Source organism: Ochotona princeps, chromosome 1, assembly GCF_030435755.1.
Source record: "Ochotona princeps isolate mOchPri1 chromosome 1, mOchPri1.hap1, whole genome shotgun sequence".
Classification (NCBI taxonomy): domain Eukaryota; kingdom Metazoa; phylum Chordata; class Mammalia; order Lagomorpha; family Ochotonidae; genus Ochotona; species Ochotona princeps.
In genome coordinates this window covers 128,599,906-128,626,862 of record NC_080832.1, presented here as the reverse complement: position 1 = coordinate 128,626,862, position 26,957 = coordinate 128,599,906, and the positions used below count along the sequence as shown (strand labels likewise).

General features: G+C 43.9%; 1 long non-coding RNA gene across 1 annotated transcript; it reads right to left on the bottom strand.

Moving 5' to 3' along the window:
- LOC131481880 (uncharacterized) lies at positions 1–26,957 on the bottom strand. Its single transcript, XR_009246614.1, has 4 exons — positions 26,837–26,957; positions 13,959–14,077; positions 6,874–7,004; positions 1–59 (listed from the first exon to the last, which is right to left on the bottom strand). It is a non-coding gene; the product is annotated as an uncharacterized LOC131481880 (long non-coding RNA).

Here is a 26,957-nt window from a genome sequence, read left to right as displayed (position 1 = left end):
ACCCCAAGACTTGCCCATTTTGACCCACCATCCTCTACGGCCAACAGGACTAGATCTATCTGGAAACAAAAGAGACATCCACTTTTTAACAAAACTTGACCCAGATGACATATGTCACTGCTACTCCCACTCCAATAAAACCACAGCATTCTTTCCACATGGCAAATTTAGCCAGGATTGTGTGGAGGGCCAAAGATGCATGACTGAGAGCAGCCTAAGGTCCCCCCTCCCCCAGGGCTTCAGTATATCTCATAGCTTTGTTACACTGAGGGACAGTTAAGCAGGCTGCAAGGACACCTGTGTGATTTGCAGAAGGTGAAAGTTCAGTTAGTTAGAAAGTGAGTGGTTACATATGCAGACTGAGTCACGGCCACTGGAGGTAAAAACTGCTTCCCACTGCAGAAGACTGGTTGCTTGAAAGCCCTGAGGCTGACACTCTTAATGCCAACTCTACATCCAGTTTTTCTTTCTTGGCTTCACTTGGCAGGCCTGCCAAGGCAAAAGCACCCCTTCCAGGGTGTGTCAGGTTGATTGTTCTTTCTGGAAACATCATTGTCAGCAAAAGTAGAACCTCCTAAAAACACTCAGTACGGATTTAGATGTATTTAGCTTACACAGATTCACCGACTAGAGAGCCTTATTAATTTTAAGTGCTAAGGCTAAATTATTCACATTTCACGGAAAATGTAGTGAGCATGATTTAAAATGTCACCCAAATAAAGAAACGTAAAAATGTCATCATGACTCTGAGTCCTCTTTATTGCTTTTCCAAGTTCAACAGCTGATTTTCCTCACCACTTTTCCATTTCCCTACAGGGGGGTGCAGAACATCTGGCTCTCTGGCCATATAAGGTCCATGGAATGATTTGATCTGGCTCTGCCAAGGAAACTACCGGGGAGTGGACTCAAAATCCAATAAATCTTGGGCCAACATTGTGACAGAGCAGATAAACCTGTCTTCTGTGACTCCAGCATCCACTATGTGTGCCGGTTCATGTCCTGGCAGCTCCACTTCCAATCCAACTCCCTATTAAAGGCCTGGGAAAAGCAGAAGAGGATGACCCAAGTGCTTGGACCCCTGCTACACACATTGGAGACCTAGATGTAGCTCCTGGCTCCTGGCTTTAGCCTAGTTGCTCTCTAGCCATGCAGTCAGTAAGAAAGTGGATCAGCCGGGATGATACTCCGCTGGCTCTGCCTTCAGACCAGAGAGGGTCTTCCTAAGAAGCCATTGAGCTTGACTGGACAATAAGATGCTGGACTGTATGTTTGGTATATGCTTTCAATGGGGGAATCTCAACTGAACTTGAACTGTGGTTATGCAACAAGGTGGAGGAATCCACCATGGTGGGAGGGCTTGGGGAGGGGTGGGGAGAATCCCAGTACCTATGAAACTGTGTCACATAATACAATGTAATTAATAAATAAATTTAAAGAAAAAAAAGAAAGTGGATCAGCAGGTGGAGGAACTCTTTCCACACCCTCCCCCCACCTCCGTTGTCCCGTGTCTCCCCTTCTTTCTCTGTGATTTTTTCAAATTAATTTTTTAATTAAAAAAAGCCCTCAATAAATCTATAGCAGGCAATTTTATTGGATCTGCCAGTGGCATTATAAATAAATAGCTTCCCCATCCCTACACGGACCCCAGTCAAAGGTCTTAAAGGATCATCAGGTAACATTCCAGATACTTAAGGGAAAGCTTGCCACCTGCCACTCTTGGAAACCTCTCCTTATGTGACTGTATGAAAAAGCATCGAACATGTCAAAGGTGACTGCTAAGAAGACGGTAGACTTCTGTGCAGGTGCAGCATTCGAGTCCCTATCTGGTCTTCTCCTCTGTGAGCTCTGGCAAGCTGCCAGACCTGCGCCTTCTGTGAGATTTGGCCAACCTTGCATGTTGTTGCTTTAAGTAACACATGAGCCAGGCTTGCAACACCTGCTCCGTGAATGGTGGCTCCAGCAGAGCAGTGGTGATTTGTGCCCCTCCAAGGACAGGCACTAGAGCCCAAACTTCACTCTTCAATCTTTATAAACATCAAAGAGAGGTACCATTGTCCCCTTTCTTCTGGCCGCTTGTCCATGGGAGGAAATGAAGAAAGCAGAGCATGTGTGCATTTATCTATCACCTATGGATGCTGTATCTAGGATCCACAAGCTAGGTGGACTAAACCAACAGAAATGTGTCCTCTGATAGTTCTGGCAGCTGAAATGAAGGTGTTGGCAGAGTGGCCTGTGAGAGAACCTGATTCATGTTTCTCCCCCATCTTCTGGTGGTTACAAGGAGCCCCTGGCACCTCTTGGTCTGTAGACACATCACCCAACCGCCAACTCCATCTTCACATGGCCTTCTCTTTCGTGTGTATCTGTGACTCTGTTTTCTTCTGAGGACACCTGTCATCAGGCTAGAGCCCATCCTAATCCAGTGAATTTTTCCTTTCCCCAATCAAGTCATAACCGTGGGTCTTGGGAACAAGCACTTCAGTCAAGATTTTATGAGGGCCATTGTTCAAATCATAGCACAGGAGGATGGTAAAGGAACAACCTTAGTTGTTCTCTTTTCAGTGTTTGATTTTCTTCAGTGTTCTAGAATCCCAACCCTTCTTTAGTTTTCCAGTGGCATGGCAAAGACAAGAGAGAATTTTTCAAAGAAATTTGCAAGTCAACTAAGCATCCCTAGAGCTAGTGCCTTTCGGATACATAGCAACACCTGGCAGTCACTTGGATAAGAACTTGTTTCCAAGAGGGGATCCAGTACTGTCCCATGGCCCATACTCATATTCTCATCCCTTTGCGCCTGGTCTTGACTTCTTTCCTGAGGCACTGCAACATGGACCTGTGGAAAATAGTCTCTGTGAAATGCACTTTTCCCAACTCTGATTGCTTCTTGAGGGCAAAGTTCAAGGGCTCATCATTTGGGGATTTCGTGAACATCTTGCTAGTATTCTGAGTTCATGCTCTGGCTTTGGAGTGGAATGGGTAAGACGTGTTGGTTATGCTGACCAACATCACAGAGTTAGTACACCTGCCCACACCTCAGTCTTGATACTTTCTTCTTAGTCCATTAGACTCTATTATGTTTGTCATTAGGAATAAAATTGGGGGCGGGGGGGAATACAGGGCATTAAAATATCAAATTATTTGCACGTATGAGTAAAATATTTAAAATAATAGAATTTCTCCAAGAAATCTTTTCAATTCTTAATTGTGAGCACACTGGGAAGCCTGATGATGAAAAAACAGGTGCTGTGGCAGCTGTTTCAACTTGCTGGGCTCAACAATGGCCCAAAAGCCTTTGACAATGACCCCGCTGACGATTGTTTGAAAGGATGGGAACATAAAGAGGCTCATTATTTTTATTGCTGTTTATTTAATTTTGTCTTAAAATCAAAGGAAAGTATACCTCAGTGACTACATAACTGGCTTGTTGAAAAATATGACTGGCTTGTTCAGCATTTCTTGGTGATTATGGGGTAAGAAACAAGGCACGAGGTACAGAATTGTCTGCAAGTGGAAATGAGTTTTCATTTCCCCTAATGACTTTGCTGAGGGGCCATATTCACATCCAACTATTTTGGCCAGTGAAGGCACAAACAATACATTTTCTCTGATGGCTGATCCCAGGGAGACAACATGTGGAGTGTCACCCAGCCTGCAAAGGGTTAAAGCTACCAACAAGAACAGCGAGTGAGTCTTGCTTCAAAGGTCAGGCTCAAGGACCCACAGGTGGTAAAGTCTGAAAGGTTAAAGGTCTTACTATAGATAAACCATGGGGAAAAAACTAAAGCCACTGTTAAAACTTGTTCATTTACATTCAAGAGCTTAGTATTAATATTAGTATTATATTAGTATTAATATACTAATATGGCTCACACAAAGGCAGGTGCCAATATGAGTTCTAACAAAACAAAGTTTTCTATTAATTTACAATATGGCAATCCTAGCTTTTCTTGGATTGTTAGAAATGTTTTCACGGCTAAACAAAGGGCCCGCGGGGAAAAATACTAAATCAATGTTATTAAGTGGATACAGTGGCACAGTTGGTTAAGCTGCCACTTGCAACACCTGCATCTGGAACTGGAGCAACTGGGGTCGAGGACAGCCTCTGGTTCTGATTCAGCTGCAAGTTAATGCCCCTGGGAGGCCCAAGTACTCAGATTCTTGCTCCAGTGGGAGGCCTGGCTGGCTCCTGCCTTGGACCTGACCATGAGTGAACAGGTAAATGAAAAATTTCTGTCTCATGCCACAGGTTCATGCCTCTTTTTCTTGCCTGTAATTGCAAATGGAACACACCAGGCCCATGGTCAGTCATCCTTCTGACCTCCATCCCAAGGTGCCGCAGCACTTGACACCCAGGGGTGGCTACCACTGTGATGGTATTTCCCTTGGCTGTAGCCCACGGACGCTGGGAGCATACCAACTGAGGGTTTTGTGGGTCGAACCAGGTAGCAAAGGATTCTTCCATGAGGTTTGAGTTTTATTGCTGGCAAATTGAAAACAGCAACAGAGAAATGACGGACACAAATTTTTTTCTTTTTCTTCCATCCTGTGTTTTGCTCCAGCATCTGTATCTGTTCTTTTCCTTGATTAAGGGTGGCAGCCACAGTGATGGGGGAACTGTGTTGACTCCTTTGGGTCTTGGTAAGCAAATCCAGGAAGAGTGCCCACTTCAAGGGCCCTGAAATTGGTCAATTCTCACTCTGCCCAAAGGAGCAAGGCTCTTCATGATCGTTTCTGTCATACCGCTGGCTCGAGGTGAAGAGCAGGCTAGTGACGTATCACATTATGGGGATTATTTGTTGGAAAGGCCAAGAATGGATGGGCAGCGACCTCAACATGCAACAAGGGGTTTATTTATGAGCCACCTAGGGGCCTGACTAAAGGCAAACGTTTGCATTTTGTAGGCATATCCAGGACTAGCTCTGCTAAGCTGCTAGGATTATGCTGAGAATTGAATGCCTTCCCTTAGTAGATCCCTGGTACAGGGTGGACTGGAGATGCTGCATCTCACCACTCTCTGGGGAGAGCTGGGCTCAAGTCCAGGTGGGAGATCTGACCTCCAAGCCTGCAGGCCCATCAAGGTACCAGGCAGCTCCAACAGCAGGTCTGGGCAAGTTCCTCTTAAGAGCAGCTCAACTGGGTGCCTACGCTGTCAGCTCCACTCGCCCTGGCACGAAGGCCACAGGCTGTCTGTATTTGGAACAGCACCTAGCACTGAGAATCCCAGGCAACAGAAACCCATTAGTTTTTCAGAATCCATTGCTGTGCACTGAAAATGCTCTTCTGGATTTAATAAAATAGATGCAGGTGAATTGAAACTGCTGCCTCAATTCAGGAGGGATGGGCCATGACACATCAAGTTTCAGCTGTCCCAGGGCAGCCTGAAGATTAAGGAAGTCTTATTAGAGAAACCAAGAGCTCCAGGAGTCTCCTGCCAAACACAGCTGATTGTCAGATATAAGTGTTTCCATAGAGGCTTAGGGAGTGCCAGATTCAGGGTAAGTATCCAGTATCCTTTCCCTAGTTGTTTATTCTTGGGAGCAATCTAAGAATGGCACCAGATAGCCACACCTGACCCACTGTAGTATGAGAGGAATAAGATCTCTTTCAATTAAATCTGAATTAATTCAGAACTTCCCATGTTACTATACCTACTACAGCGGGTACATAACCCCATGAACTCCTTCTCGTCCAGACTGAAGAAAACAGTCAGATACCCTGACAGGAATTCGGCAGGCGGAAGACATGAGTTCCCTCACTGGCACAAAATTTGTGTGGCCTTAGACAAGTACCCAAAAGTCTCTGGACCAGTTTCCCAGGCTGTATCATGAAAAATGACATCTGTGTCTCTTCAGGCCCGGCTCAGCTCTGAAAGTCTAAGGAGGCCTGATTGTACAAGAGCTCAAAAAACCATTCAGCATTCCATTTCCAAATCCTATATTTAGACATATCCTTTCCAAAGGTCTCTTTACCGTTGAGTCAATATTTACACAGATGCTCTTGGGCAACGTTTCAGTTGGGTAGTCATTCCACAGAGCAACGCAAAGTTTTTAAGTGTTTCACATACTTCTGTCATTTTTCACAATGGCTTTCTCTTGACTCTTGAGTATTAAAATGTTGTTTATGGTGGTAGCCATGAATCAAGATTGAGTTTGCCTGCATGAGAAATGGTTAATGTTTCCCCACTACACAGGTTGGCTTTACTCTTTCCTGCCATTAGTCTTGGATTTTACAGCAAGGTAGATGTAAGAACACTTGCTGGACAAGTAATGAGAGGTTAAAATACATGCACACATACACACACACACACACACACACACACAATGTACTCCCATATGCAAATGATACAAGTATTTATAAAAGCCATGCTAATTTTCATCAGAACTTAAAAGTAAATGATCATATTCTACCTAATGATCTAAAAATATCTATCAGGGCAAATATATATTTCTAACAAAGAAGTTTAGTGGGAAAAAACGTTCTAAAACCACAAGATACGAGTCAAATCAACGCTTTTCTCAAATCTCTCATATCCTTTCAGACTCCAATTAATCAACCCTACTTTAGCTGGACTTAACACCTAAAAAAAAAAATGTTTTGGGTTGAAGTTTCCTAGACATTTCCATCCTGCAACGCCTCCCCTAGCATCAACACCATTCTGCCAGTGTCACATAGAGACAGCTGCTCTAAGCGAGGTCCGAGCTATAAAGAAAGGACTTGCATTCCCCACTTCACACAACTCCAGTTTTCAGCGGGCTCTGTGTGTGTGTGTGTGTGTGTGTGTGTGTGTGTCTGAGTGTGTGTGTTTCCCCCCTCATTTTAGCTCAAGCAAATCAAAACAGTAATGCCAACTATTTATTTACAATTCCAACACACCTAAATATGGTACAATAAAAATATTTTGAACCTGTTTTATCACAGTAGCTATGATACCAGCCTCCAAGTTGCAGTCAGCATGTGCTACAAGTCACATTTGTTTTTAATATAAGTTGAATCCACTCGTATGCCTGTGAAAGGAAACCAGTTTGAATATTTATAGCAGCACCCTTCCCCCACTGTGCAAGGATGTCTGCAGCTCTTTCTAGGGACGGGGTGTTTTGAAGAGAACTGCGTGTGTGTTTGGAAAGCAGACACAGACATGGAACGCTGTCCTAAGACCCATTCTCTGTGGAAGACACTTGCCATTTCCTTCAGACACAGATCCAAGGCACAGAATCCAAGTCACCTGTGAGCATCTTACTCATGCCTTCCCTCTAGGACAAGCTACTTTATAAAAAAAAAAAAATACACAGGTTGTGTTTGTTTATATGTGTAAGCAAGGTCAAAATCCACATATTATCCAACATGCAAGAAGATAACTTTGTTTCCTTTCATGGATATTATCTTATTTCTGAGCTCTATAATGCTTCATTTTTGTTGAAAAGTGGCAAATCCCTTGAACTCAATATTCAGCAAAAAGTCTAGATGGCAGGGGCAGCTGTTTGGCATAGTAGTTAAGACATGCCTTGGGATGTCACATCCCTGCTGAAATGCCCTGCGATGAGGTGTGCTTCTGCTTCCTATTCCAGCTTCCTGCTAATGTGCACCCTGGGAGGTAGAAGTGATGGCTGAATTAGTGCAGTCCTGGCCACCCATGTAGGAGATGAGATTGGGTTCCTGGACCCTGACTCCTGCCTCCCAGCTTAGACTTGGCCAAGCATGCGTCATTGTGGGCATTTGGGGAGTGAACTAACAGATGGAAGAGCTCTTTCTCTCTATCTTTAATATAAAAAAGTTGTGTAACACTAAAGCTACCATCTACTGTACCAGCATACTATATGAATGCTGGTTTGAATCCCGGCTGTTCTACTTTGGAGCGAATCAGTGAATATAAAATCTCTTTCTGCCTCTCTCTCTCTCTCTAACTTTGCTTCTCAAATAATTAATACAATTTAAAATATTTGCATGACAGACATGTAACTCCTATTGATCATTAGGAAGCCTACTTCCAAAGGTGGCCTTTGGGTTTGGGGAGTGGTCTTACTTTAACTAAAGCTGATTGGAAAGACTCAATTTGCCTCAAATTGCTTATGGCAGTGAGATACTTTCTGCTGAACATCTGCTTCTTCTAGGATCTGGAATTATTGTAGGAGTCAGGTAAGAGCTACCTTCATGACCAGCTCCCAATAAAATTCCTAGGTCCTCAATTTTTAATGAGCTTCCCTGGTGGGCAAGACTTCAGACCTGTGGTTGAAATTCCAAACCAGGGAGAATTAAGTGCATGTCGGGGGTTCCAATGGAAAAGGGTCCTTGGTTTCCCTTCATGGCCTACACCCATGAGTCTTCTCCCCTTGCCGATTGTGCTTGGCATCCTTTTGCTGCAATGCTTCTGAGTGGAAGACTACTGCAGCCTGTGAATTCTCCTAACTGTACTTAGGGCTAGCACTGGGAGACATTGGGCAAATGCCTGAGTACCAGGCACCTACTGCGTGCCAAGAACTCTTTTAGGCACTGAGAACATAAAACAAGAAAAATGATCAAAAGGCTCATCCCTAGGGTACTCCTTTTGCACTTGCTAACATGCATCTCAGGTTGATGTTCATGGCGCAGTGCCTGAAAAACGCCTGTGCACACACATGCTTCTATCCTGGCTCTGTCTGCCACATGGACCTAGAAGCAACATCCCCTTGCCGGTGAGAATTCCTATAACCCAACTACTAATTTATAATTAATGTTATACTTACTATTCTCCACTAAAAGGTCAAAGGACTTCTTGGAGAAATGATTGATTCAAAAACTGAAAAAGACTGAAAAAAAAAAAAGAAGAAGAGCTTGAACATCTTGAAGAAGAAAGCAAAAAAAGCAATCAAAGAAAGGAGAGGCCACATGAAAACAAAAGAGCTTGAAGAGTTCCTGCTGGCCAGGTCTGGTAAAATTTGAATATCAAAATAAACAATCCTAGCAAGAAATGATAAATCATCGAATAAAATAGTAATCCATGAGTCCACATGTTTATAAGTAAATAAATGAACAAAGAAAAGAATAAACGGCTGAGAAGCAAAAGCAGGCGCTTAAGGAACACACTGGCAAATAAATGTAACAGAACGACGACATAGTGATGATTTGGGCAGGAATTGTCAGCAGAACTTAGAAACTCTTGCATGAGGGTTTGGTGAGGAATAGAGTACAGGCATAATCTCCAAATGCCTCCCCACAAGCACCCATCAGTTATAAAGGAGGAAATGTTACATTTACATCAGAGAAAGGGATGGGAGGGAGGGGACACCACCATAAGCAAGAGATCAAAGTTAGCATCACCCCTCAAGGAATAAATTGGCATCTTTCTTCTGATACAGTGAGGGCACGACATGATTTTTGCGATGTTCTGACCAAGAATGTCTAACTTCAGTCTTCCATCTGTAGAAGAATTCTCCAAACTAGCTGGCCTGCTGTTGCTACAAGGTCAAGGTCATACAAAACAAAGACAAACTAAGAAACTCCTCTAGATGAAAGGAAACTAAAGGGACTTACAAAATGTCCATCTTGGAGTAGACCACGAACTGAATTTTTGTCTTCCTCTATTTTATCTAATTTTTTTTTTTTTTTGCTATGGACAAAAGTAGTGGGACAATTGGCAATGTCTTAATAAGGTCTATAGATAATAACATTTTATCAGTGTTCATTTTCTGCTTTAATAAATCATCCTGGGGTTATTTTAAGAGAATGTCCTTGTTCTTAGGAACTATACAGTGGAGTGCTGAAGGAAAAGGGGGACCCGGCTGCAGGCTACTCTTCAATGCTATGGGAAGATACCACAGGTACAGGTACACACAGAATAAGAAGGTGATTGTGACAAAATGCTAGCCATTGGAGAATCTGGAGAAAGCAACTTTCTGCACACCTGAATTGTTTCAAAATAAATAAAATCTTAACTGACAAAGCCATCTCTTTCTGCTGGTAGAACATAAAAAAACGTGCCAACTTTATTATTTTTACTGTGCAGTTCAGCAGCAATGGTCAGTACACTCAGATCTCCAGAAATTATGCGGAAACCCCATATCCATTAAACCAGTCCCCATTTCTTTCTCCCTCCCCAAGTGCCTAGCAACTGGCATTTTCCTTTCCATTTCCATGAGTTTACTTTAAATTCTTCATATAAATAAAAAGGCACAATATTTTTCTTTTTGCATCTCGTTCCTGGGTCACATCTTCAAGTTCATCGACATTGTATCATGCAATAAAATTTTCCTTTTTTACGAAATTGAATACTATTCCCCAGTATTCCGTTGTACATGTGTGCCGCATTTCCTCTTTCGTTCATCTATAGATGGACATCTGGACTTTAACAACATATGAAAATTATAAATACATTTTGCTGCTCTTTGTCTATATATTGTTAAATTCACCTCATATTTAAGAGAATGCTTTTAACATTCAACTTAAATCACAATCAGGACAGGGAAGACAAGAAGAGGAATATCATCCTTTTAAGGAAATAAAAGGATAAAATAGAGAAAGAAAATTCCAGGACTGGCATAATTTTGAAGCATCTCATTTTAAACTCTCTGTTTAATCTTAAAATCAGCATTGCTGATTCAAAGAAATCATCTGGGATACGCGTGTTTTGATAACACCCAAGGGTACCTTGCTTTTAAGATAAAAGTCTAGCCATACTGCCGATTTAACAGTTTAGTGGCTTTTCAGTATATGGAAAACAACTGATCATCTGGGAAGAACTCTACTTGACTTACTTTAAAATAGTTGCATTTGTGTATTTGAAAAGTGGACTCAGAGAAAAAGCTGTCTTCTATTCAGGAGTGTACTTTGCACATGTGTGCAACAGCTAGGCTGGGTCAGGCCAGAATCAGGCACACAGAACTCAATCTATGTCTCCCATGTGCAGGGCAGGGTCTCAGACACTGGAGCTGCCACCTGCTGCCTCCAAGGCGTACACTACCTAGAAGCTAGAATCAAGAGTGAAGCTAGGACTCAAACCAGGTCTGCTGATATGGGATGCTGGTGCCTCTAAGCCAGAACTGCAGTCCACCCTGGATCATCTACAGGTCTCTGAACTGAGCCATATTTTGTGTTTAGAGACCTGGAAGTGTTCTGCTGTTTGGTTACCAGGCACCTTACTCAGGTTCTCATAGGTGTCCATGATGCTGATGCATAAGTGCTCACCTTTGTGGGTAGTGTTGACAAGCCCGGGGCTAATTACTTGAGATCACTGGACTCAGTTCAATGAAAAGCAATCCAAGCTCAACAACAACAACAAATTGGCTTGTGTTAAATATTCTCATATATCCAATAAAAAAGAAAAGAAAAATATGAATCCTTTTATATAGCCAATAGAATTAAACCCAAAATGAGATACAACAAATAATACATTAATATCTGGCAATGACATTGTAGAATGTATAGCCTCATCAACAATTCAGTGTAATCACTTCTTGAGTAAACCCCACCGAAAATGAACAGAGTCTTTCTCATACAACCGTAGGGCATTTTTTATATGATTTCATGAAAAATCTAACCTAACTTCCTTCCTTTGCAAATTCAGGAAACTGAGGCCTGAGGAGTTGCAGTAACAATCAATATTTCTTGTGAGCTTTTTGGCTGTCAAGGAATCCAGATCATTTCATGAAATCCTCACTAAAACCAAACAAGCAAGCCAACTCCCCACGCAATAGGAAGAGGATGCTAAGTTGGGGAGTAGCAGGTAGAATCAGCAGCCATATTGGTTAGCTTTTCTTTACTATAACAAACTACCTAACAGGAGTTACTTACGAATGAAGGAGGTATATTGTGATCATGGCTGGGAGGTTCACAGGACAAATGTGACAGCCCCTACTGGCTCAGCACCCAGTGAGCCAGAGGATGGCAAATGTTAAGGTAGAAAGCAAGTTAAGAGTGTACGCTGAACTCAGCTTTTACAACCAATTATGTCAGAACTGCCTCCTAGGCTATGCCGCCAATGACCCAAGAACTTCCCCTGAAACCCACCTCTGACACGCCATAGCTGAATCCAGGTCCCACCCTCCTATCATCACCAACTATTACCTTGGGTATTAAAGTCTTCCATGAGTTTCAGCGCCAAGCAACATATGAACAGCCCTGAAACAACAGTAACAAGTAACAGTAACAAGAAGCATGTTTTTTTTTTTCCTGGAAAACTTCTCCTTTTTTAGTTAAGAAGTCTTAGTCTGATTCAAGGACCTGGAATCACTTTAATAAGCTAAAGTCTCACTGCACAGGTATTATTTCCATTTACAGCTGAAGAAGAAGAAGAAGAGCTGTGGGCTGCGACCTGGCCCTGTCATGACTCACATGCAGGGCACTTCTGACCGTAGCAGTTAAGAAGATGCTTGGGATGCCTGCATCTCAGGCTGGAGTGCCTGGATTCTAGTTCCTGCTCCCGGTTCCAGCTTTAAGCTGATTCACTCTGTAGGGGCAGCCAGTGATGGCTCAAGGGCCAAAATCCTGCATCTGCATGGGAAATCTTGTTGGAGCTCCTGGCTCATAGCTTCATCCTAGCCCAGTTCTGGCTCTTGAGGGAATTTGGGGAGCAAAAAAGATGGGGCCAGGTCCGGCGCAGTAGCATAGGAGCTTAAATCCTCACCTTGCATGCACCAGGATCCCATACGGACGCCGGTTCTAATCCCAGCAGCCCCGTTTCCCATCCAGCTACCTGCTTGGGGCTTATTAGGATTGCCCAAAGCCTTGCGACCCTGCATTCGTGTGGGAGACCCGGAAGACATTCCTAGCTCCTGGCTCCAAATCGGAGCAGTTCCAGCCATTGTGGTCCCTTGGGGTGTGAATCATTGGATGAAAGATCTTCCTGTCTCTCCTCCTTTCTGTATATCTGACTTTCCAATAAAAGTAAATAAATCTTTAAAAAAAAAAAAAGATGGGGCTTCTCTGTCTCTTTCTCTTCTTGCCTTCTTGCTTCTCAAATAAGCAAATAAGTAAATAAAATAAGATCCACATGAACATGCCTTTCAAGCCTGTGGACTAATTGGATGACAATTTTCATCGATCCAGTTCCCATTGGGTTTATAGCAGTACACAACAACCTCATGAAGGCTGAAAACAAACTGCTCACAACCTCTTTCTTTCTCCCTCTCTTCTTCCCTCCCTGCATTCCTCTCTTCTTCCCTCGTTCCTTTTTTCTTTTCTTTTCTTTCTTTTTGGAGATCCAGAGTTACAGAAACAGGCAGACAGATAGCTCCTATCCACTCCTAAGTACTAGGACGAACACCTGCTTCCTAGCTCATAAGCTTTCAGAGAAAGTATTTTTTTTTCTTATATGGAACAACTCAAAAATTGTCATATTCAAATAAATACTTGATTTGTTTATCTACAAAGACACATCACCCTTCCTGGAAATGTCTATGGCATGATAGAGCCTATTCTTTGAGTTAATTTTGTTCCCTCCTTTATATCTGAGACTATATACTGATGTTACAGGAAGAAAAAGAGGGAAGATTCTGATTAATCTTTGTCCTGGGGCACAAAGATGGTATTATTATAATTAGTGATGTTCAAAGAGCTTTCAGGTAATTAGAACATTTAGTGTTTTTCAAAGTAAGGAGCATGGATTTAATAGAACTTAAAGGCAACTAAAACTCCTTGATACTCCTCCAAGTAACTTCTTGTCCTAATGAAAATACCTGCTACACATTATTTGGAGAAGTAAAGTAAATAGTTAATTAGTACCTTGAGTAACAGGAATATTGCAAGCTTTGAAGTACAACTTAATGAAGTTTCTCTCTGTTCATGTAGGAAGTCCATATTCAACATCGATTTTATGGTTAGTTGGAAATACCTGATTATTACTTCAAACAGCCATTAAGGAACTGCAATATTCGAGTGCTGTTAAGTATTACTTTTGCATGATAAAAGCAGTGACAATCTTTCAAATAAAAACATCAAATAAATGAAGCAGGTTTTTCTTTAAACTTTAAAAAAAATAAAAACCTTACCAACCAAAGCAATCACAGCTAACAGGTTGGTATACTCCCTTCTAGATCATTTGCACGGAGTTGGTGTACGTCTTACATTCTTGTAATACTCCACCTGGTTGTTACCACTTGAGTCAGCCCTGAAACAGTGAAGGGGAAGAAACAGCATAGAGAGATGGCAGGGCTCTGCAGGCTGGCTCCATCAGCGCCTCAGGCAGATCCTCCCCGCACTTCCTTCACAGCTTGTATTTACGGGGAGTTTCACGGATTAAAGAACAAAGTATTACCAACTCCAGAGGCCTGCAAGGGCCATTCTCTTGGGTGAAATGCTGTAGCAAAGGGTGCCGGTACTTACATGAAAGCATCGAAGAGCTAGATCGGACATAGGCCTTAGTAAACACGGGCAGAAAACTTACCTACTTAATGCCTACTTATTTTTCCTGCCACTTTCCACTGCCACAGTGGGGATGGGGGAGGGAAGACGGAAGCAAACACAAACAGGAGAGGAGAGGAGAGGAGACAATGTCACCTTCCATCCATGTCTTGATATGAGACAAAGTAGGCAGGTTTTTTCAATAGAGGAATTCAACAGTCCCAGGAGAGTAGGAAGGGGAAGGGTGAGTAGTGAGCTCCTTCCACAGTATGATTTACTCAAGTGACAGCATCCACTGAGGCCTCACATAACTTTGAAAAACCTGCAGCACTGTTAAGGTGAAACCAAAGATGAGGGCAAAATCCCCAGCGAAGTTGACTTCAAATCCATCTAACCAGAATTTCATGGAGAAAAAGTGGCCATAGCAATTAAAGACACAACAATCTTCCTCCCCTCCTTATGACCTCCATTTCAGATCTCAGGTCCGAGACCCGCACGATGGTTCAACTGACTAATCCTCTGCCTGCAAGCGCCAGCATCCCATATGGGCACGTGTTCATGTGTTGGCTGTTACACTTCCCATCCAGCCTGGGAAAGCAGCAGAGAATGGCCCGAAACCTTGGAATCCTGCACCCACGTGGGAGACCTAGAAGAAGCTCCTGGCTTCTTGCTTGAAATGAGAGATCTTTTTCTTTCTGTCTGTAAATCTACCTTTCCAATAAAAAAATAAATAAATTTTTAAAAAGAAGAAGATTCCAGGTCCAAAAGCCTCTTGGACCACTAATTCACATCTTGTCTGGAAAACACTTTTTTGTTTTGTTGTGTTTTTTGTTTGTTTGCTTGTTTCGCTTTTACTTTTCTTCTGAATGTATGTTTCACTGTACTATCTTTGCTTTTAGCTGAAAGAAAAAGTCAGTCTCAAATTGAAAGATAGCCTATAACACCTGTACTCTACAAAATGCCAAGGTCATGGAAGATGAAGACTGACAAATTGTTCCAGTTTAAGGAAGGATAAAGAGAGTTGAAACTGGATGTGATACAAAATCCAGGGATTTTGCTTTTGCTATAAAAGATGCTAGGTGGACAATTGGCGAAATATGAATAAGGCCTAAGTATTAAATAGTCGAATTGCAACCATATTAATTTCCTGATTATACTAATTGTGTCTGATTTTGGAGGGGAATAGCCTTATTTTTTCAACATTTCTATTACTAGTCATCTGTGTAGTACGTAGGCCAAAAAGAGCATCATGTCTGAAATTTACTCTGAAATAATTCAGAAAAAAAATGGACATAGAAAAAACAGTGTGATAAAATGTTAGCATGTGAGGACTCTGTTATGCAGCTGTGGAAATTCTTTGCACAATCCTTTTCTGAAGGCTAAAATCATATCAAAGGACAAATTTTAAATAATAAAAGACAGCTATTAAGTTTTACAAAAATTTTTTATGGATATTTCATAAATGTTGCAAGGTACCACTATCAATACTTAAGATCATTTTCATTACTGATAATATACGCTTTCCTTTTCCAACAGCTACTAAAATTCGAATGGCAAAATGCAATTTTATGGGGCCCAACAGCGTAGCCTAGCGGCTAAAGTCCTCGCCTTGAACGCCCTGGGATCCCATATGAGCACTGGTTCTAGTCCCAGCAGCTCCACTTCCCATCCAGCTCCCTGCCTGTGGCCTGGGAAAGCAGTCGAGGACGGCCCAATGCATTGGGACACTGCACCCGCGTGGGTTACCTGGGGCGGGGTTCCAGGTTCCTGGCTTCGGATCGGCGCGCACCGGCCCCTTGCGGCTCACTTGGGGAGTGAATCATCAGATGGAAGATCTTCCTCTCTGTCTCTCCTCCTCTCTGTATATCTGACTTTGTAATAAAATGAATAAATCTTTTTAAAAAATGCAATTTTATAATAACTGCTCTAACAATATGAATATCACCCAGCAGCAGCAAGCCTCTGAAGTCATCCAACTGCAAGAATCGTCCCCCAGGAGAATGGGTTCAACAGCAGGAAGTCAAGTGGGTGAAAAAGATATACAACCTAGGGGAGCCATTTAAAGAAAGAAAAGGGTTTTACCTCTATGCTTTTTTTTTCCTAGACACTTTCACCTATGTTATCCTTGCATTCGTGTGCTTAGATTTGCAATTTCTCAAGTAAACATCTTCTCACATATATGTATATATATGTTAGTTAAAAAACATATGCAGTCTGAGAAACACTTCGTATGAACTGAAGTGTAAAAGGGAGATGAGAATTTCAGTATTCCCCAAAGACCTGGCCACGTCAATGTTGCTTATTCTTCCTCTGACACCATCCTGAGCTCTAAGATCCGCTTTGGGCAAGCGGTCTATGAGAAATCAAAATATGCTTTAGTTACAACAGTGAAAGCAGCCCAGACACTCCTGCTTTTGTGAATATGCATTTGTGCTAAAGGATCATGATGCAGCCAGCTGAGTATCGTTTTTCATTAATTAGACCCCCGAAATAAAGAGATTGGATATTTTTCCTCTTTGATCTACCATCAGTAGCTGGGTCCCACAGAAAAAGACAGAGATGTTAAAAGAGAATGAAAAGGAGAAAAACCATTGGATTGAATCTGTCATTATTTTGAAGGAAAGGTAGGTTTCAAGGTTTATATTCTTTATCAGAGACAATTTTCCAATTATTGACATGTTTAAATTTACTGGACTTTATCTTCAAGATATGAGTCAAATAGCTCCATCATGATTTTATTTCATTTCAAGAGTGACATTTGGAAAGCAGTTGAATTACCTCTTTGGATTCTTTATACCCCATGTCAGAATGCTGATTCAAAATCTGGCTACTCTGATTTTTCAAAAAGCAAACAAACAAACAAACAAAAAGGATCTGTTTATTTGAAAGCCAGAGTTATAGTGAGAAAGGAGAGACAGAGAAAGAGCAAGAGGAATCTTGCACACACTGGTTCATTCCTCAAATGGCCACAGTAACCAAGGCTGGGCCAGGCTAAAGCAAGGAGCCATGAGCTCCCTCTGGATCTCCCATGTGGATACAGAGGCCCAGGAATTTTGCTGCTTTCCCAGGAGCATTTGCAAACAGCTGGATCAGAAGTGGAAAAGCCAGTACTTGAACCCACACCCATCTAGGATGCCAGTGTGGCAGGAAGGGGCTAAACCCACTATGCCACAATGCCACCTCTATCTACATACTTTCATTTAAAAAGAAAATTATTCACTTTTCTTTCTTTGCAAGACAGAATGATGGGGACAGACAAAAATCCTGAAAGAGAGGCTTTTCATCTGCTGATTCTCTCCCTCATATGCTCACAACAGCCATAACGAAGCCAGGAACCAGGAAACTTGGTCCAGGTGTCCCACGCAGGTGGCAGGGACCCGTGCTACCTCCGGGTGCGCTGGCAGGAAGCAGGGCTGGAAACAGGGTTAGGACCCAATCCCAGGCACTCCGATATGAGATCCATCATGCCACAGTGCCCACACCCAGCTCTGTAATCTTTGATGGTGGATACATTCCAGATACACCCATCCTCCCTGCCACCTTATCTCCAAGAACATTTCTGCTTTCCCTTCCGCCCACCTCAGAACACATCCAAGGGTTTTGCCCTGGTGAGTTCTGCTTCCAGAAGGCTTTTTCTCCACAGCTATTCATCTCCAGGCTCTGTCTGTTCCTCCCTCACTTGCTGTGAGCTATCCTGTTGAGTAACCTTCCATGGTCAGTTATCCTAAATAGCAAATCATGCCTCTTCACCTCCCGATATAGCTTGGTGCCCTGCCTATCAGGCTGTAAATTTCACGAGGAGAGTTTTGTTTCTTGCGCTATCCTCGGCGCCAACAGGGCACCTGGTTCATGGCTGATTCTCAGGAGTCAATCAATCAATCAATCAACAAGTCGCTGAGACTAAAGAAAGGCTCCTAGCAATGAACAGCAACAGTCACAGCACTGAGAAAATTCTGAAAACTGTCACAACCATCATTTTAAACATTTTACTTGCTGGGTTGTTTAGCTTTATTTTTGTGATGTTTGATCAATTTAAAAACAACTGATTTGAAAACTTGAAAAAATGGCAAAACCACTTATAAAATTTACAATTAAAATGTTAAAAAATGAAGAATAAAATTATTATTTCATCAGTTACAGAAATGAAGTCATCAGGCAAACAACTGCCCCTAAAGTTAGAGACAACACAATGGGGAGAAAATTCAACTCAGCTCGGAAGGAGCCAGTACCGCGCAGAAACATCTGTATTACTGTGCGTAGAGGAAAGGTTATTCCAGCTTCACAGTGTGAATTATTCCACAGCAGGCAGCACAGTCGAAGCTAGTGTGTCCTACAAGCAGATAATGGAAAGAGCTTGTCTTTGGCTGACAAGTTATTGTGGCGGTCATTTACAGTGTGAACTGAACCTCGATTATTAATACTTCTTTCTCAAGGTTAATATTAACAAATATATACTAGAATTTGTCAGCTATAAAAATGTATGAAAATGTGGAAAGCATTAAAAAAAAAAAAAGCACTGGCTTCTTGAACCAAATAAAAAAAAAAAACAGATCCTCCAAAGAGAGCAGCAAGCGGTGTACATCCCACACTGGTTGGGCAGCTCCTTGCCCAATTCCTCCCTTGGAACTGCTATCATCTCTGCCCTGACCTCATTGCATTTCTACTTGGTTTTGAACTCAGGTGAGGTCCTGGGGCCATTTCCCACCCTGCTCTGGGCAGAGCTAGGTCAGGACCAGACCCTTTGATCAAGCCGTTACCAATGAATATGGGATGATTGAGGGCAATGCCACAAGAGCTAAGTAGGTCAGTGGAAGCTTTGGGTAGCAAGGTGCCCATCTGGCTTAACCCTTCATGGGCATCAGCTTCATGCCAACTACTGAGGAACACAAGCTTGAGCTCCTGTGTTGCAAAGTCTGGACCCAAGAGAGGACCAGATCTCCTGCTTTGGTCAATCCAAGAAATGCCCTCCAGAGCCCACCCAATCAGCACTGGGCTTGGTAACTGCGATATGGTTTATAGGTTCAGGTTGCGAATTAGCATTGCTTTTCTTCACCCTGAATGATTGATGACTTCCTCTCCAACCTGGTCCAGGAATTTGGAACCAGGTCAGAGACCAAAGAAGGAGCTGAGAGATGTAGAAACATCTGATGGAGGGTGCTACGTATGAATAACCTCTGAGAGTACCAGGGTGAGAGCAGGCCTGTGTTTTAAAACCACTTTCAAAGAATCACAGCTTCAGAGAACACAAAAGGACATGATATTGAATAACCGCAGGAAAGTAAGCGTTTGCATACCAAGTGATATACACTATGCAACTATCAAGAGTCACAACCAAACCAGGAAGAGACAATGTGATTGAAGTTTAATGAGAAACCATCTTCCCCTGAAGAGCTCATAGTTTTTGCTATTTTGTTTTCTACCTCATGTAGCTAAGCCTTGTATTTAGAGCAAACCCATTTTTCCTTAAAATTTGTTTATTTGAAGGGCAAAACTAGAGAGAGTGGGGGAGAGACAGATAAAGAGAAGAAGAGAGAAGGAGAATGAGAGAGAGAGGGAGAGAGATATCTTCCATCTGCTAATTCACTCCCCTAAATAACTGCAACATCCAGGACTGGCACAAGTCAAGGCCAGGAGTTACAAACTGCATCCTGGCCTCCTGCATGGATCACAGGGACCCATCTTCCCCTGCCTTCCCAAGTGCATTAAATAGAAGCTGGATCAGGGGTAGAGCAACCAGGACTCAAACCAGAGCCTATAGATGATACCAGTGTTACCAGCAGCAGCTTAACTCACCACACCACAACACCAGCCCCTCTATACCCTTTCTGTTAGTGTTACTCACTGCTTTTGCTTTTGAAAGTTGGTCATCCTTAGCATGCCATTAACAACCAAGTGATCATTTTCATGGGGTTTTAAACACACCCACTCACACAATACATTGTTTCAGCCCTTCCAGCCTTCACAGAAAGATTGGCTCAGGGATGGGAGGCAAAGGAGAGGCAGGTCAGCTGGAGCACACCCACCAGTCAGGACAGGCTTGTGGGATGGTGCCTTGGGCAGGCTGTGGGGCTGCTGGCTGGCCACAGGTCCTAATTGCATCCCCAGCCTTGACATAGCCTCATTCCACATGAGAATGATGGGTCAGAACAGATTCATGCAGGTCTCCTAGGAAGGGATGAGTTCTCGCCAGAACAGGTGCTCAGCTGCTCCGGCTCCGTCTCTTACCTGTGTCCCTTCTCCACATCATCAGTTCTAGTTCCATTTCTTGGCCATGATGGAGTGCACCAAAGGTGGCCCGCTCCACGACACTGGAGCCATGCCTTCAGCCACCAGAATCACGAGCCAAATGAAACTTTTTCCTTTACAAATGATCCAGCCACAAATACTTCACAATAGCAACACAAAAGAAAACAAGACAGGATCCAAATACTGTTGTTACACAAAAGCATGCCAAGTTGACAAGTGTCTCCCAACCTTGAGCATCTCTCAATTAAACAATGCATGCCAAATGACTAAGCACATCGCTGAATGTGACCTTCTGGGCAGAGTGTGACCTAGTAGTAACAAGGAAAACAAATGGAAGAACAGTATTTCAAAAGGAAAATTGAGAAACAGCAAGGGTTGGGATTTTTCCTTGTGGTTGTTCTTTTTTGGTTATAATTCTCACATTCATAGACCTGGTTTTAGATTTGGAACTCCACACCCAAGTCTCTCTCACTCTGTTGATACGTTGCCAGAAATTAATATACCATATTTGATTCCGTCACAATCAATATTTAGAGCACATTAAATGCAAGATAACAACTGAAACATCAATACTACATAGAAATGCCTAATAAAGTTGCAGATACTTCATTTTTTTTCCTTGTACTTTTCTGTCTTTTCTCATAACTAGAAAAAAAAAATCATTCCAAGCAGCAGCCAATTAAGATGATGCCATTGTAGATGCCTCCGGGTTTTCGATGGGCCATGCCTGCTACTTCTCCTCTCCTCTCTATTTCCTTTCACACAGGCCATTCTGGAAATGAGATGTTCTGCTTTGACGGGTAGGCCAGGTTCAAATTAAACTACTCCTGAATGTCAGAAGGCTAATATTTCAAATTAGAGATTTCAGCTCACTCAACACATTCTATCACACTGGTGCTCGATGAAGCATTGCTTATGCGAATAATTAGCCTGAATAATGTGTGGAATCAGAGAACAGGTTTTCAGACAGACAATCATTTTTCTTCTCCCACTGCTCCTACACAGAGATGGTGAACAGCAAAGAGGAGAGTGTGGATGGCGATGAAGGCTCTCTTCCCCAGGGAAGGGTTTTGCCTGCGGTCCAGCCGGGGCTGCTACTGCTGCAGTGCCTGTGGCTGTGACAGAAGACGGGGGACAGATGCTTAGCCAGCTGTGCAGGTTAGATCCAGCGCTCCAGCATAACAAGCCTGCATCCAGACAGCCCAACCATCATCTCACCCTTCACAGCTACAACTTAGAGCTCGCACACCTCCCCCAGCCACGGTTTCGCTTCCCCTGTGCTGCTACTCCTGCTTCATCACAGCCTGAGAAAATGAAGCAGAAAATTCCAAAAACAATTTGTCCATTCATAAGCTTTCAGTAACTTTATTAGATTATATGCTTATCATGATTCTTTTATTCATTAGTAAAATTCATCTCTTACTGTGCTTGATTTATAAGCAAGATTTGTCACAGGTGTGTATGAATGCATGTATAAGACAAACATTATGTACTGGCATATCTCAGGCAACCACAGAGGGTCTTGGAACAAATCCCTGCAGACAAGGTGAAGGGGGAGGCAAATGAATATGAAACACAGTAAACCTTTGGAGCTTTGGTGTGTCTGAACAGTTAGGCCTCCCCTGGGCTAGCCAATTCTATCATTGAGCCACGGCTTGTTTTTGTAAAATTTTACATGCATGTAGGTAACCCCTTTGCTATGATGCTGCTTAATTTTAATGCTATATTTAAAAGGTGATAAGGTAAATGCAGGCATAAGAAAGCACAGACAGCTATTCAGGAGCACCCAGAAGCTTCCGTCTGGGTTCTGTTCGGTTCTGCTCCCACTGCCAGACCCCGCGGTACCTTATTTTGGAGTCTAATCCAGCTGGAGCTTGAAACTGGCTCTACCCCCTCCATAACAACAGCAGATGGTGGAAGCCTCTAGAACGTAACGCTACTGTGGGTTTTCGGTTCCCTAACTAGATCTTCTGAACATAATGTGCTTTCTCACTGGGCTCACTCAGCCAATCTCCTTTCCTTAACTAACCAGTCTTTCTGTAACTCTTCTCAGAAGAACTGACATGAAGTGTGTGTGTGTGTGTGTGTGTGTGTGTGTGTGTGAGAGAGAGAGAGAGAGAGAGAGAGAGAGACAGACTGCAGTCTCATCCTATTTATGCTATTAAAGCCAGAATTCATTTTCTTCCCAATCATAAAGATTTCTTCCTTTGTGCAAGTGCCATTTTCTTGTGCTAAGCTTTAAGAAATCCTTCTCTTCACTCTTATCTAATGATTCCTAATTTCAAAACAATTACAGTCTACCAACCATCTGACAGCAAATGTGATTGGGTCTGGATTAGAAATATCCCTGTCTATCTTAGGCTTCCAAGTATTTTCTAAAGTGACGACTGTTAAAAATAAGCACAAAAATGAATTTGAAGCGAATAAAACATGCCAGACTTTTGCTTCGCTTTTACAATTTTAACCTGATTAATTAATTTAAAAATACATAAATACAGAATCAGACTTGAAAAACTAAAAAGAAATGTTTCTGCCAAAACCAACAAGATATTATTAAACCAACAGATATTATTAATGCAATTTCTCCACAAAAGGAGTATTTGATCTTGGCTATTGCATATGTGGCATTGTTGACTTCTTTCTTGACCAACCAAGATCTTCCCTTTCTACTCTTGTGTGTGTCTGAGCTCCACTAGTTCTACAAAATTCTGAAATTTGCCCACCAAAATCCTTTTCTTTTTTTCTTAAAGTGAGCCAGCTTGGGTTTTTATAGCCCATACGCAAAAATCGTAACCAATATGTTGGTTAGTATGCTGCCCCACACCCCTTCTTCCTGTCCCGCAATGCCTAGCCATTAAGCAGAGATCAGAAAACAAACTGGAATTAGGGAAATGAAGAATGGGAGTCCATGAAGGAAGGGATTCTTTCAGCAGCACACCACACATTTGCGAAGCACGGAGACAGGAGACTGTGTGAGTCCTTGTAACACAAGGGGGCCAGAACTTGGACCATTCCACTTTTCCTTCTAAGATTTTTATATTTATGTGGAGTCCAGGTGAGTCTCAACAGCAGGCGGGTGTCTGGATCCCACAGCCACATGGCTGTGGCTGGGAGAACCCGTGTGGCCCAGGCTTCCTGCTGGGGATCCTAGCTACCCATCCACTGCTGCTAGGCAGGGGGAGGGATCCTGGGCTTGTGGTCAGCCAAATCACCAACTGGTACCAGGCTTTGACACTGCCCACCTGGCAGTGAGCTCTGGGATCTTGGGGGTATGGACTAATTATTACCGAGGGACATCCATGGATACGGCCACTGTACATATAGGTGAAAAATGAATCTGAGAGACACTCAACAACAAAGCCACTGTATTTGCAGGTGAGGAGACTGAGATCTGCTAGTTTAGAGGGGAGAGACCTGAAGATCTTTATGGGTCAGACTGATGCACCACTCCATACAGGAGTCTTGGGTTGGGCTTCTTAGCATGGAACATGGCTGACCAGCACACACCAGCCTACATGCAAGCTATGGCTGGGAGCCTGTATGGCAGGGCTAGATCCCAGTACTTGATAGTGAGTGTCAGATCAGGGGATGGGTCATATTAGACTGGACCATGACACCAACCAGCTTGCAGGAGAACCAGGTCTGGGGGTAGGTTCTGTGAGGGAATATGTGGGTCCAACCCTATGACACTACAAGTAGCATTGGTTAGCTTGAGAGTTGGGATGGTGATGGGTTAAGTTAGGCATGACCTTAGAACTCACTTATGCTCACCAATATTCGGGCTGGGTATTCCAGAGGGACAGGTCTATGCTGCAGCATCTGCATGAGCACCCTAAAACAGGAGGTGGGGCAGGCCAGGCCACACCAGCTCATACAAAGGCCAGGACAGATGGGGCAGACCATGCCAGGTAAGGGCCAAGCACCTGCTGGCATGCGTGAAATCTGGGTCTGGGAGTGGCCCAAATGGGGGAACCTGGGAAACTCCCCTAGTGGGTCATAACTCCTGCTGATGAGTACATGGTTCAGGCCTGGGTATTGGGCAGGCTGGGCAGGGTAGCTCCATCTGTAGCAAGTGGGTGAGTTGGTTTTGGAAAGGGGTGGATCAACCAGAGTCAAGCAAACCATAGCCCACGAGCAAATGCAGAAACCAGGATGAAGTGCAGGTCATGCCAGACTAGGCTGCCATACATAGTGGTTTGCATGAGTTGGGGATGAGAGCAGATTGAGCAGGGCCAGGTTGCAGCACCTGCCAGCAAGAGTTGGCACTTGGAGCCAGCTGCACCAGGCCAGGATGCAGCATCCAAAGCCAGAGGCCAAGACAGGAAAAGACTATGCCAAGCTAGGTCAGAGAAACCACTGGCACATGTGTGATATGTGGCTAGGACAAGGCCTGGTTGGGGAGCTAAGGGTACGCCCTGGCTGAGTTGTGGTTCCTATTGGTGAGCGCGGGGACTGCAGTGGAGGCTGCTGTCCGGTCTGGACATGACTGCAGTCTCCCTCAGCACAGGTGTGGACTGGGTCTTGGGTCTGCCAGACCGGCTAGACTCCAGCACCCACTGGTAATCATGAGAACCAGGGTAGGTGTACGACAGACTAGGCTAGGTCTCTGTCGCTGCTAAACCATGTGTGAGCTGTGTCTGGGTATGTGCCAGGCTTGGCTGGGCTGTAGCACCCAATAGTAAGAACCAGAATGGATGCGGAGCAGTCAAGAAAGGCTACTGTTCCTGTTAGGAAAGGAGATAGACTAAGTAGTATTTGCTCATGGACTCACCGGTATGTGCAAGATCTTGCATTGGGAGAGGTTCTGATAGAGGAGCTTGGGAAACTCCTCTGGCAGGACACAGTCCCTGCAGGTGAACACAAGAACCAAGAAAGGGAGCAGCTCAGACAAGGCCAGGAAAGATACCCACCAGCATACATTTGGCGCAGGTCGAGGGCAAGCCAGACTAGACCAGTTCATATCACCCACTGGCAAATCTGAGAGCCAGAATGGTGTGTGGGTCAGGCCAGGTAGGGGGGCTATGATACCAGACAGTTTGCATTAGGGCCGGGACTGGGGGCAGGCTGGGCTGACTAGGCTGTTGCCCCCAGCAGTGTGAGCTGAAACTGAGGATGGGCCTGGCTGGGCCAGGCTATAGCATCCACTGACAAATGCCGAGGAGAGGCGGGCCACAGCACCCAACCAGTCCTGAGACCTGGGGGAAAATGGATGAACTCGGTAGGGGGGCTACAAGGGGCTCCCCTGCTGGACCACTATTCCCACTGGACCACTATTCCCACTGGTAAGCATGAGAGCTGGGATTGGGGGCAGAAAGGCCGGGCAGGGCTACAACAATTGTTGGCTTCACGTGGGATGGATAGGGGGAAATCCAGGCTTGCAGGACTGTACCTACTGGTACATGCATCAGCCAGAGTGGGTGTGCATTGGTCGGGCTTTGCCACAGCATCAGCTGGCAGATGCTGGCACCAGGGGAAATCTCTATTGAGCTAAACAGCAGTACCACCTGGAGAGTGTAAGATCCAGGAGTGGGAGTGAGACCATTAAGGAAACAGTGGGCACCTACCTCTTAGATTGCCACTCCCAGTGGTGAGCATGAGAACCAGAACTGCGGCAGGTATGGCTAGACAGAGTGGCACCCGCCAGCACATGTGTGGGCAGGAGAGGAGGCTGGTTGGGTTAAGTAGGCTTCAATGCCAATTGATATGTATGAGAGCTGAATGGGATGTGGGACAAACTGGACCAGTCTGCTGTACATAATGGCAAACAAGGGAACCAGGGCAAGGGGCGGGACTGGTGAGGGTTATTGCGGGTCACTCCAACTAGGCTAAATCCCACTGGTTTGCATGGGGGCTGAGTGTGGGGTGGGCAGGATTAGGCTGGACTGCAACACCCATTAGTTTGCGTAGAAGAAAGGGCTGGAGACAACTGATCCAGCAATTGCGACTGTGTGCATAGGCCAATTTGGGCAACAGACTGTACAGAACCCTGTGTTGACATGCACACCCAAGAATCTGGTCAGAGATCACCTCAGATGAAGTTTCTTTGGGAATCCCCCAACTGAACCATAGAGAAAATTGCAGGTTCCATGGTCTGACCGTAGAATGCATGTCAGAGTTGGGCTCCTCAATGGCTTAGACGAAACGGTGGACAGCATATCCAGGTGCACATGCAGGATATGGCAGTACATTGGAGCCTGCAGAGGACACCGGGTACCATAACAGAGGATGGAGGACAGAACAAATCAATCAACTACCCCAGCCAAGAGTTGGTAGTGAATACCTGGGCAAATGGAGACTCTAAGGTGGACAGTGTCAGCCAGTGGAGTCTGGAGAGATTTCATCACGACTGGGGTGGCAAGATTGACAACAATACAGAATTGCTGAACTATCAAAAACACTTG